The following is a 13,359-nucleotide window of genomic DNA, read 5'->3' as shown; positions in this document are numbered from 1 at the left end:
TCATACAACAATCACCTCTCAGAGACCCAACTCTCAGAAGTCAGGGCTGGCTTAGCTAAAAACAGTACTTCCTTAGTTAGGAAATACCACACTTTTAAGTCAGAAGAGGACTTATGGGTCATCTATTCCAAACTTCCACCCAATACAAAGAACGCTTATGCACATGATTACCTAATTTCCATTGGAACATAGCCAGTGATGGAGAATTCACTATCTCCCAAGTCTACATGTTTTGTTTAGTTTTAATTGATAGAATCTTTTAGTGAGCTACATTTGCCATCCCTTTAACTTTCATCTATTGGTTTTAGATGTGTTCACTGAGGAATGAAAATCTTACATGAAAAAGAATATTTAAAATAAAGATAGCTATCATTATTTTCCTTCTCCAGATTAAATATTTCTGGTTCTTTTCATTATTCCTCCTACACTGTGTCACCCATCCTTTGCCCAGGATAAACCCTTGCACCCCTTGTTCAAGATAAATTCTTAACTTGTTAAACGTCCCTCTTGAGGAGGCATAGTCCAAATAAAATTTTCATCCATTTGTGTCTGTATTCCCTAATAGATTCATTGAAGATTGTTAGAAAAGCAAAAAGTAATGTGAGATGATATAGAAACAAGCTCAAATTTTAAACTATTGCCAACCATCCACATTTTAAAATGCACCCATGAGTACATTAAAGGGAAGTAATGGCGTTAGAGAAGAAAGTTATCAAGCCAAAGTCATTACCATCCCGAGGTCTTTTTTCCCCCAAAGACGGGGAGTGGTGGGTGGAGGTAGGGGAGTTCCCAAAGGTCACTGATCTTCTCTTTGGGGAAGCTCAAACTAGAAAATCGAATTTGAACCTTTGAACTAGGACAATTCCATTCCCATTTTAACAATCCAAAAGTGGGCTTACCTCACAGGGTTGTGAGGATCAGTGATGATGCATATAAAAGCCCTCTGAAAACTCTAAAATGATACAAATGTAAGTTATCACCAACACTGAGGTGAGAAACATAAATCGATAGTAGAAACGCTCAGAAGTCGGGGCCTCCCATTCATCTTTGAGTCCCCACAGCGCCACCCTTAGGGCCAGGAGCCCAGTAAATAATAGTTCTTTCCAACTCTGACAAACAGCCTAACTGGTAATCCGGTCACACCTAGTCGTGCTGCGAACACACCGCCTGCGGGTGTAGCGCTCGAGGCAGCCAGTAGTTTTGAAGTTGAGTGGCGACGCCTGGCGCGCTCAGATTCGAACGCAGTGTGAGAGGAAGCCAGGCTCAAAGGACTGGCCAATAGGAAGCTGCTAACTTCTTTCCGGAATTGCTGCGGACCAATCACAATCTTCGTGAAAGGTGGGAGGCGGAGCGACGCCAACCGTCCGGGTTTGCGCAGGCGTAGGTGTGGATATCAGGGGCTCCCGCGCGGCTGTGGTTGGTGTTGCTTCCATGCAGGTAAAACGGGAGAGTTTTTTGTTTCTTTGCTGAGAGAACGCTCCTCGGAGGAGGTCACTGTGCGTCTTGAGGGTAAGGAGTCCTGCTTCTGCCTAACATGGGGGTTTTCTCTCTTCTGAAGGAGAGCGTCTGAAAAGCCACTGTTGAGCGGAGGAGACTGGCACACCTATGTTTTCTGTAATCGCATTGTACTTGGAGACCCCCACCCCCACCCCCAGCCCATTCCCCCAACCGGCCTCCTGCAGAGAGTTTACCACTATGGAAAAGACATATCCGTCCCGTTCTCGCTGCGGGATGTGCACAGACTATTATTTTGCCTTCTTCAGCCTGAAAACCATGTCACGCCCGTTAATTTTTCAAACCTGGGACAGGGCTGGATACGGTTAGGCACTGTTGATTTAAAAAACATGTTTTAAAACTAGGTGTTTGCTCTCAAGGAATTTGGCCTAATTAGGGGAAACTCAGATAAATTACAACACACCATGCAAATGTGGATATGGAAAACACAGGGTGACTTTTGAAAGGGGTTAAAGGACCAGAGAAGGGAAAGAAGTTGTAATTTAATATGTACATGTAGATAGGTGTGAAAGAAGTGGTAACTTTATGTGTACATAGCAATAGGTGTGAAAGAAGTGGTATTTTAATGTCCACGTATTGTTGGGCAAAAGGAATAAGACTGTGTGGTTGAAGCATAAATTTGTGGGTAGTAGTGACAGGATATGAGCCTGAAAACAAGAATTTTTTCTAGATTATAAAGACCTTTATACCCAGACAATGGATAGTAATTGATACTGTAAAATATAATTTGGAAATATAAGTGACCTATTCAGAGCCTTAATAATGCTATAAATGCAAGATTTGAAATTACTTATATAGTTATTAAAATAATCCAACCATTTTCCATTTTTACTATAGTTTATCTTTAAAAAGTTATTATTTATGATTAACTTTTGTTTTAAGGGAAGTACCCAATGAAATAGTTTCACACATCAGTTTTTCCTGTTTCTACCTTAAGTGTATGGGGTTTTATTCTCAGATCCAAGCGTTAGAGAAACTTAGTGTTTCTAACTTTAGTATATCCTAAACTTAATTTTCTTAAACATTTTACTTGCTACATATTTCTATCTGTATAGCACTCATGATTAGCTTTTTATTCACAGTAAGTTTAAAATATTAAAATAAGGTTTTTGGGATATAATTGACATACAATAAGTTCCATATTTTTAAGGTATACAATTTGATAAGTTTTGTCATATGTGTACACTTGTGAATCTATTACCACAATCCCTACTGAATATATCCATCACCTCCCAAAATTTCCTGATGTCCCTTAATAAACCTTTCTTCCCACCCCTTCTCACTATGCCCCCCTTCGCTAAGCAACCACTCATCTGCTTTATGTCACTAAAGATTAGTTTACATTTTCTAGAATTTTATATATATGGAACCATTTTTGGTCTGACTGCTTTCACTCAGCATGATTGTTTTAAAATTCATCTATATCATGTATATCGATAGTTTATTTCTTTTTAGTATTCCATTTTATATAGATATGCCACAATTTGTTTATCCCTTACCTGCTGTTGGACATTTGGATTGTTTGCAGTTTTTTAATATCAACTTTATTGAAATATAATTAAAACGTACCATACCATTCACCCCTTTAAAGTGTACAATTCAGTGGCATATTCACACAGTTGTGCAACCATTTCTGTGATTCGTTTTCATACCCCAAAAGGATCCGTACCCATTAGCAGTCACTCTTCATTCCCCCTTCCCTCCAGCCCCTGACAGCCACTAATCTGTTTTCTATCTCTGTGGATTTGCCTATTCTAGATATTTTATAAATGAATCATACAATATGTGGACTTTTGTTTCTTGTTTCTTTCACTTACCATCTTTTCAGGGTTCTTCCATGTTTTAGTATATCTCAGTACTTCATTCCTTTTTTTATGGTTAATATTACATTATGTGGATAGACCAGATTTTTGCTTCTCTACCCATTAGTTGATGGGCATTTGGGTTGTTTCACTTTCTGACTGTTATGAACAGTGCTACTGTGAACATCAGTATACGGATTTTTGTGTGAATATGTTTTCATTTTTCTTGGTTACATACCTAGAAGTAGAATTGCTGGGTCATGTGGTAACTCTGTTGATGAACTCATAGACTGTTTTCCAAAGCAACTGCATTGTTTTACATTCCCACCAACAGATGAAGGCTCCATTTTCTTCATATCCTTGCCAACAGTTGGTATTAGCTGTCTTTTTTGTTATAGCCATCCCAGTGGATGTGAAGTGGTATCTCGTGGTTTTGATTTGTATTTCCCTAGTGACTAATGATGTTGATATTCTTTTTATGTGATTTTAGGCCATTTGTCTAACTTCTTTGAGTTGTCTTTTATTATTAAATTATTTTTATTTTATGGATACAAGCAGGTCCCTTATGTGGCCCATGATTTGCAAATATCTTGTCTCATTCTGAGTGTTGTCTTACCACTTTCATCATGATGTCCTTTGAAACACAAAAGCTTAATTTTGATGAAATCCAATTTATTTTTTCTTTTGCCACTTATGTTCTTGGTGTTGTATCTAAGAAGGCTTTCCCTAATCAAAGATCACAAAGATTTAATCTTATGTTGTCTTATTATTCCTCTTATCTCCTTAATTTTTGCCAGATACAGAATTTTAAATCATCAGTTTTTTCTTTCAGAACAATTTTTTCTTTCTTTGTTCTTTGTAACAAGATGTTTTTCCACTGTTTTCTCGTATGTATTGTTTCTGAAGAGAATTCTGCGTTTATCTTTTCCTCTGTATGTAATGTGTTTTTCCTCTGGCTGCTTGAAACCTTTCTCTTTATCGCTCATTTTCCACAGTTTTAATAGGATGTGTCTTTTTTTTTTTTTTGCTATTTTTTTTATTAATTAAAAAAAATTAACAAAACATTTAGAAATCATTCCATTCTACATGTACAATCAGTAATTCTTAATATCATCACATAGTTGCATATTCATCATTTCTTAGTACATTTGCATCGATTTAGAAAAAGAAATAAAAAGACAACAGAATAAGAATTAAAACAATAATAGAGAGAAAAAAAAAACCTATACCTCACATGCAGCTTCATTCAATGTTTTAACATAATTGCATTACAATTAGGTAGTATTGTGCTGTCCATTTCTGAGTTTTTACATCCAGTCCTGTTGCACAGTTTGTATCCCTTCAGCTCCAATTACCCCTTCTCTTTTTTTTTTTTAATTAATGGAAAAAAAGAAATTAACCCAACATTTAGAAATCATACCATTCTACATATGCAATCAGTAATTCTTAACATCATCACATAGATGCATGATCATCGTTTCTTAGTACAGTTGCATCGGTTTAGAAGAACTAGCAACACAACCGAAAAAGATATAGAATGTTAATATAGAGAAAAAAATAAAAGTAATAATAGTAAAAACAAAACAAAACAAAAACCTATAGCTCAGATGCAGCTTCATTCAGAGTTTTAACATGATTACTTTACAATTAGGTATCATTGTGCTGTCTATTTTTGAGTTTTTGTATCTAGTCCTGTTGCACAGTCTGTATCCCTTCAGCTCCAATTGCCCATTATCTTACCCTGTTTCTACCTCCTGCTGGACTCTGTTACCAATGACATATTCCACATTTATTCTCGAATGTCCGTTCACATCAGTGGGACCATACAGTATTTGTCCTTTAGTTTTTGGCTAGACTCACTCAGCATAATGTTCTCTAGGTCCATCCATGTTATTACATGCTTCATAAGTTTATCCTGTCTTAAAGCTGCATAATATTCCATCGTATGTATATACCACAGTTTGTTTAGCCACTCTTCTGTTGATGGAGATTTTGGCTGTTTCCATCTCTTTGCAATTGTAAATAACGCTGCTATAAACATTGATGTGCAAATGTCCGTTTGTGTCTTTGCCCTTAAGTCCTTTGAGTAGATTCCCAGCAATGGTATTGCTGGGTTGTATGGCAATTCTATATTCAGCTTTTTGAGGAACCGCCAAACTGCCTTCCACAGTGGTTGCACCATTTGACATTCCCACCAACAGTGGATAAGTGTGCCTCTTTCTCCGCATCCTGTCCAGCACTTGTCATTTTCTGTTTTGTTGATAATGGCCATTCTGGTGGGTGTGAGATGATATCTCATTGTGGTTTTGATTTGTATTTCTCTAATGGCCAGGGACATTGAGCATCTCTTCATGTGCCTTTTGGCCATTTGTATTTCCTCTTCTGATAGGTGTCTGTTCAAGTCTTTTTCCCGTTTTGTAATTGGGTTGGCTGTCTTTTTGTTGTTGAGTTGAACAATCTCTTTATAAATTCTGGATACTAGACCTTTATCTGATATGTCATTTCCAAATATTGTCTCCCATTGTATAGGCTGTCTTTCTACTTTCTTGATGAAGTTCTTTGATGCACAAAAGTGTTTAATTTTGAGGAGTTCCCATTTATTTATTTCCTTCTTCAGTGTTCTTGCTTTAGGTTTAAGGTCCATAAAACCGCCTCCAGTTGTAAGATTCATAAGATATCTCCCTACATTTTCCTCTAACTGTTTTATGGTCTTAGACCTAATGTTTAGATCTTTGATCCATTTTGAGTTAACTTTTGTATATGGTGTGAGACATGGGTCTTCTTTCATTCTTTTGCATATGGATATCCAGTTCTCTAGGCACCATTTATTGAAGAGACTATTCTGTCCCAGGTGAGTTGGCTTGACTGCCTTATCAAAGATCAAATGTCCATAGATGAGAGGGTCTATATCTGAGCACTCTATTTGATTCCATTGGTTGATATATCTATCTTTATGCCAATACCATGCTGTTTTGACCACTGTGGCTTCATAATATGCCTTAAAGTCAGGCAGCGCGAGACCTCCAGCTTCGTTTTTTTTCTCAAGATGTTTTTAGCAATTCGGGGCACCCTGCCCTTCCAGATAAATTTGCTTATTGGTTTTTCTATTTCTGAAAAATAAGTTGTTGGGATTTTGATTGGTATTGCATTGAATCTGTAGATCAGTTTAGGTAGGTTTGACATCTTAACTATATTTAGTCTTCCAATCCATGAACACGGTATGCCCTTCCATCTATTTAGGTCTTCTGTGATTTCTTTTAACAGTTTTTTGTAGTTTTCTTTGTATAGGTCTTTTGTCTCTTTAGTTAAATTTATTCCTAGGTATTTTATTCTTTTAGTTGCAATTGTAAATGGGATTCGTTTCTTGATTTCCCCCTCAGCTTGTTCATTACTAGTGTATAGAAATGCTACAGATTTTTGAATGTTGATCTTGTAACCTGCTACTTTGCTGTACTCATTTATTAGCTCTAGTAGTTTTGTTGTGGATTTTTCCGGGTTTTCGACGTATAGTATCATATCGTCTGCAAACAGTGATAGTTTTACTTCTTCCTTTCCAATTTTGATGCCTTGTATTTCTTTTTCTTGTCTAATTGCTCTGGCTAGAACCTCCAACACAATGTTGAATAATAGTGGTGATAGTGGACATCCTTGTCTTGTTCCTGATCTTAGGGGGAAAGTTTTCAATTTTTCCCCATTGAGGATGATATTAGCTGTGGGTTTTTCATATATTCCCTCTATCATTTTAAGGAAGTTCCCTTGTATTCCTATCTTTTGAAGTGTTTTCAACAGGAAAGGAAGTTGAATCTTGTCAAATGCCTTCTCTGCATCAATTGAGATGATCATGTGATTTTTCTGCTTTGATTTGTTGATATGGTGTATTACATTAATTGATTTTCTTATGTTGAACCATCCTTGCATACCTGGGATGAATCCTACTTGGTCATGATGTATAATTCTTTTAATGTGTTGTTGGATACGATTTGCTAGAATTTTATTGAGGATTTTTGCATCTATATTCATTAGAGAGATTGGTCTGTAGTTTTCTTTTTTTGTAATATCTTTGCCTGGTTTTGGTATGAGGGTGATGTTGGCTTCATAGAATGAATTAGGTAGTTTTCCCTCTACTTCGATTTTTTTGAAGAGTTTGAGGAGAGTTGGTACTAATTCTTTCTGGGATGTTTGGTAGAATTCACATGTGAAGCCATCTGGTCCTGGACTTTTCTTTTTAGGAAGCTTTTGAATGACTAATTCAGTTTCTTTACTTGTGATTGGTTTGTTGAGGTCATCTATCTCTTCTTGAGTCAAAGTTGGTTGTTCATGTCTTTCCAGGAACCCGTCCATTTCATCTAAATTGTTGTATTTATTAGCGTAAAGTTGTTCATAGTATCCTGTTATTACCTCCTTTATTTCTGTGAGGTCAGTAGTTATGTCTCCTCTTCCATTTCTGATCTTATTTATTTGCATCCTCTCTCTTCTTCTTTTTGTCAATCTTGCTCAGTGCCCATCAATCTTATTGATTTTCTCATAGAACCAACTTCTGGTCTTATTGATTTTCTCTATTGTTTTCATGTTTTCAATTTCATTATTTCTGCTCTGATCTTTGTTATTTCTTTCCTTTTGCTTGCTTTGGGATTAGTTTGCTGTTCTTTCTCCAGTTCTTCCAAGTGAACAGTTAATTCCTGCATTTTTGCCTTTTCTTCTTTTCTGATATAGACATTTAGGGCAATAAATTTCCCTCTTAGCACTGCCTTTGCTGCATCCCATAAGTTTTGATATGTTGTGTTTTCATTTTCATTTGCCTCGAGGTATTTACTAATTTCTCTTGCAATTTCTTCTTTGACCCACTCGTTGTTTAAGAGTGTGTTGTTGAACCTCCACGTATTTGTGAATTTTCTGGCACTCTGCCTATTATTGATTTCCAACTTAATTCCTTTATGATCCGAGAAAGTGTTGTGTATGATTTCAATCTTTTTAAATTTGTTAAGACTTGCTTTGTGACCCAGCATATGGTCTATCTTTGAGAACGATCCATGAGCACTTGAGAAAAAGGTGTATCCTGCTGTTGTGGGATGTAATGTCCTATAAATGTCTGTTAAGTCTAGCTCCTTTATAGTAATATTCAGATTCTCTGTTTCTTTATTGATCCTCTGTCTAGATGTTCTGTCCATTGATGAGAGTGGGGAATTGAAGTCTCCAACTATTATGGTATTTGTGTCTATTTCCCTTTTCAGTGTTTGCAGTGTATTCCTCACGTATTTTGGGGCATTCTGGTTTGGTGCGTAAATATTTATGATTGTTATGTCTTCTTGTTTAATTGTTCCTTTTGTTAGTATATAGTGTCCTTCTTTGTCTCTTTTAACTGTTTTACATTTGAAATCTAACTTGTTGGATATTAGTATAGCCACTCCTGCTCTTTTCTGGTTGTTATTTGCATGAAATATCTTTTCCCAACCTTTCACTTTCAACCTATGTTTATCTTTGGGTCTAAGATGTGTTTCCTGTAGACAGCATATAGAAGGATCCTGTTTTTTAATCCATTCTGCCAATCTATGTCTTTTGATTGGGGAATTCAGTCCATTAACATTAAGTGTTATTACTGTTTGGATAATATTTTCCTCTACCATTTTGCCTTTTGTATTATATATATCATATCTGACTTTCCTTCTTTCTACACTCTTCTCCATACCTCTCTCTTCTGTCTTTTCGTTTCTGACTCTAGTGCTCCCTTTAATATTTCTTGCAGAGCTGGTCTCTTGGTCACAAATTCTCTCAGTGACTTTTTGTCTGAGAATGTTTTAATTTCTCCCTCATTTTTGAAGGACAATTTTGCTGGATATAGGAGTCTTGGTTGGCAGTTTTTCTCTTTTAGTAGTTTAAATATATCATCCCACTGTCTTCTAGCCTCCATGGTTTCTGCTAAGAAATCTACACATAGTCTTATTGGGTTTCCCTTGTATGTGATGGATTGTTTTTCTCTTGCTGCTTTCAAGATCCTCTCTTTCTCTTTGACCTCTGACATTCTAACTAGTAAGTGTCTTGGAGAACGCCTATTTGGGTCTAATCTCTTTGGGGTGTGCTGCACTTCTTGGATCTGTAATTTTAGGTCTTTCATAAGAGTTGGGAAATTTTCAGTGATAATTTCTTCCATTAGTTTTTCTCCTCCTTTTCCCTTCTCTTCTCCTTCTGGGACACCCATAACACGTATATTTGTGCGCTTCATATTGTCCTTGAGTTCCCTGATACCCTGTTCAAATTTTTCCATTCTTTTCCCAATAGTTTCTGTTTGTTTTTGGAATTCAGATGTTCCATCCTCCAAATCACTAATTCTATCTTCTGTCTCATTGAATCTGTCATTGTAGGTATCCATTGTTTTTTCCATCTTTTCTACTTTGTCCTTCACTTCCATAAGTTCTGTGATTTGTTTTTTCAGTTTTTCTATTTCTTCTTTATGTTCAGCCCATGTCTTCTTCATGTCCTCCCTCAATTTATCGATTTCGTTTTTGAAGAGGTTTTCCATTTCTGTTCATATATTCAGCATTAGTTGTCTCAGCTCCTGTATCTGATTTGAACTATTGGTTTGTTCCTTTGACTGGGCCATAGTTTCAGCCTTTGAGCGTGATCCGTTATCTTCTGCTGGCGTCTGCGCATTTAGACAGATTTCCCTGGGTGTTGGATCCAAAAGTTTGGAAGATTTTTCTGTGAAATCTCTGGGTTCTGTTTTTCTTATCCTGCCCAGTAGGTGGCACTCGTGGCACACGTTTGTCTGCGGCTCCCACCAGTAAAAGGTGCTGTGGGTCCTTTAACTTTGGAAAACTCTCGCCGTCCGGGAGGTTCGCTAGCCGAAGCGGCTTGGAAGAGTGCCAGCCGGCCCGGGGTCCGAACGCGGGGAGGGTCGCTGGCCGCCACAGCCCGGGAAAGCGCCTGTCCGAATTTCCTAGTCGGCCCGGGGCGCCAAGCATGACGGGAGGGCGCTAACCACAGCGGCCCGCCTGGGAGAGTGCACGTTCCCAGGGAGTCACGGGTTTGGAAGGGCCCCCCCGTCACCGTTCTCCGCGGCCTGGGGATTTCCGATCCAATTCTCTCAGTTGGTCTGGGGGGCCGCGCGTGGTGTGGACGCCAGCCGCCGCGGTTTGAGGGGACCGCCTGTCCAATTCTCCCAACCGGCCCGGGAAGGGGGAAGGGAGTGACTCTGGCCGCTTGCCGCCCCGCCCGGTGAAGTCCGCGCCCCTCGGCGATCTCACCAGAGCGGGTTCTCTCAGCCAGCCAGCCATTCCAGGATGGGGTACGCTGTCTTTTTTTATCTCTGTCGTGGCTTTGGGAGCTGTTCTGTATCGTTTCTACTCCCCTAGTAGCTGTCCTGGAGGAGAAACTAAGATCCGCGCATCTTACTAAGCCGCCATCTTCTCTGGAAGTCAATAGGATGTGTCTTGATATTGTTTTCCTCATCTTATTGCTTTTGGTTGAGCATCTTGAGTCTGTGGGTTTATAGTTTTCATCAAATTTGGGAACTTCTTGGCTCTTATTTCTTCAAATATTTTTCTGCCCCTTATACCCTTCCTCTGTTCTGGGGCTCCACTTATATTTATTAAGCTGTTGGATGTTGTCCCTGATTCACTGATATCCTGTTCATTTTTTTTGGTCAGTTTTTCTTTTTTTCTCTCTCTTTCGTTTTGGATTGTGTATATTAATATGTCTTAAAATTCACTAATCTTTTCTGCTACAATGTCTAATCTGCTGTTAATCTCATCCTTTTTTCTTTTTGGTGCTTGGTCTGGGAATCGAACCTAGGTCTCCCTCATGGAAGGCAGGCATTCTAACCACTGAACTACCATGCACCCTCATCCGTTATTTTTTAATCTCAGACTCGATATTTTTCATCTCTAGAGGTTTGATTTGGCTCTTTTTTATATCCTGTTTATCTCTCCTTAACATGCTTATGCCTTTCCCAACTTCTTGGATGTATGTTGTCATTCTTATTATTGTTCACTTATGTGTAAAGTGTCTTCTTTTTCTCTGATTGATTGAAGATTTTTTCCTTTACTTTTAAAAGTTTATGACATGCTTAGGTATGGTTTTATTTGTAATTAATCTGCTTAGATTTCTATGATCTTCCTGGATCTGTTAATTGCCATTTTTAAAATCATATTTGGAAATTTTTCATCTAATATTTCTTCAGATATGGTTTTTTTCTCTCCCCACAAATTATTGAAATTTTGTTCTTCTTTCCTCCTCTTCCCTAATGTTTTTTCTCCCTGTGCTTCAGTTTGGATAATTCCTATTGATTTATCTGCAAATTCACTAGGGCTTTCTTTTGTGGTGCCCAATCTGATATTTATCACACCCAGTGAATTTTTAAAATAAATATTGTAATTTTCAATTCTAGGGTTTCATTTGTTTCTATTTTAGTGTATCTATCTCTCACTTGACATTCCATATCTCTTCACCCTTTATAGCCATCATTCTTCTTAGATTATATAATTTATTTATCATGGTTGTTTAAAAATCTGTCGGCTCATTCTAACATCTGAGTCATCTGTTTATTTTTTCTCTTCACAGTGGCTTCCATTTTCCTATTTCTTCATATGTCTACTAATTATTTTCTAGACTGGGTATTATGAATGGTATGTTATAGAGAATCTGGAGTCTGGTGATCTCCCTCTGGAGAATATCAATTTTTATTGTAAAAGGCATTTAAATTTCTGGCAGATCATCTTAATATTGGAGAGGCATGGTTCTTCTGGAGTTTCAGTGAAACCAAGGTGTTTAGAAAGCCCCTCTATCTTGGTATATATTGAACTCCAAACTAGGGAGGTACTTCAGTAGAAAAGCTGTAGATCTCTTTCTTTCAAGGGCTGTAATATATCTCCCCTATTTTCTGTCCATTTTTTGGTCACGTTTTTGCATCCTCAAATGATTGCTTTTATATTTGTTATAGCAATATATAATTATTTTTGGCAGGAGGTTAGTTATTTTTATATAAGCCACTTTGCCACCACCAGAAGCTACACACCTTGTTCCTTTTGCTTGGAACTCTTTCTCTCCTGCCAAAACACTTTCCCTCCATTATCTTCCCATGACTTTCTCTTTTACTTGATTGTCATTCAGATCTTTGCCTAAATGTCACTTCCTCAGAGAGACGTTCCCTGATACTCTGGATAAAATAGCCCTCCACCACGTCACTCTTGTCTCTCTGTTCTATTTTTCTTTATATATCACTCATCACTACCTGAAGTTATTTTTTTACTTTTTTATTGCATGTCTTCTTTCTCACCAGTGTGTATGCTGTATATGGACAGAGAACTTCTCCATCTCATTTATCTGTGTATCTTTAGAACTTACATGATGCCTGGCAGTGTTAGACAATCAATAAATATTTTTTGAATAAATGAGAAAGTAATCTGTAAGATTTGGAGTGAGAGCTAAGAAAGAGGAGAAGTATGGTTTCTAGGTTTTGACTCTGACAGCTGGATTAAAAGTGCCACTCGCTGAAATAAAGAACATATGAAAAGCAGATCTTTGAAGGAAAACTGATTTTGTTCTAACTGTATTTTGTTTTTTAGTTTCCTGGGGAAAAGCTAGGTGAAGAAAAATAGTAGGAGTTGAAAAAGAGGAGAGAAAGTCAGACTAGGAATCTGGGCTGGAGAAAGAATATGGGAGTCTTCATTCTTCATATGATATTGAAACTCTCAGAGTAGCTGGAGCTACATGGTGAAAGAATATTGAGAACAAGACTTAGGCAGGACCTTAGAAGAAACCAGGATTAATGAAGTGAGCAGAGAAATGAAGGATTAGAAGAGTAGGAGAAATAGGAGAAAGCAGTGTTCCCAGAGGTCAAGGGATTTTTTAAGAAAGGGGTGAATGATCAACAGATGCTGTAGAAGTAAGGTAGATTAAAAGGAGTATATTTAATTTAGGCAATAGAAAGATCATTACTGCTCTTTGACAGAGCAGTTTCATTGGAATAATGGGGTAGAACAGATTGTAGTAGACTGAAAATAAAATGAGGGATGAAACAGAAACCGTGAATTTAGACAATCCAAAA

General features: G+C 37.5%; 1 protein-coding gene across 2 annotated transcripts in view; it reads left to right on the top strand.

The window, feature by feature from the left end:
• Window positions 1-1,323: 1,323 nt before the first annotated feature.
• UBE2T (ubiquitin conjugating enzyme E2 T) overlaps window positions 1,324-13,359 on the top strand; it is a 43,604-nt gene continuing 31,568 nt past the window's right edge. Inside the window, exon 1 of one of the 2 annotated variants that reach the window (XM_077157409.1) lies at window positions 1,324-1,437. The gene's annotated coding sequence lies outside the window, so the exon portion shown is untranslated. Of the gene's footprint in view, window positions 1,510-13,359 lie in introns of both variants that reach the window. The other variant, XM_077157408.1, reaches the window with a different exon arrangement.

Source organism: Tamandua tetradactyla, chromosome 4, assembly GCF_023851605.1.
Source record: "Tamandua tetradactyla isolate mTamTet1 chromosome 4, mTamTet1.pri, whole genome shotgun sequence".
In the NCBI taxonomy this organism is placed as follows: domain Eukaryota; kingdom Metazoa; phylum Chordata; class Mammalia; order Pilosa; family Myrmecophagidae; genus Tamandua; species Tamandua tetradactyla.
The sequence above is the reverse complement of the archived record's forward strand: the minus strand, read 5'-3'. Positions and strand labels throughout refer to the sequence as shown.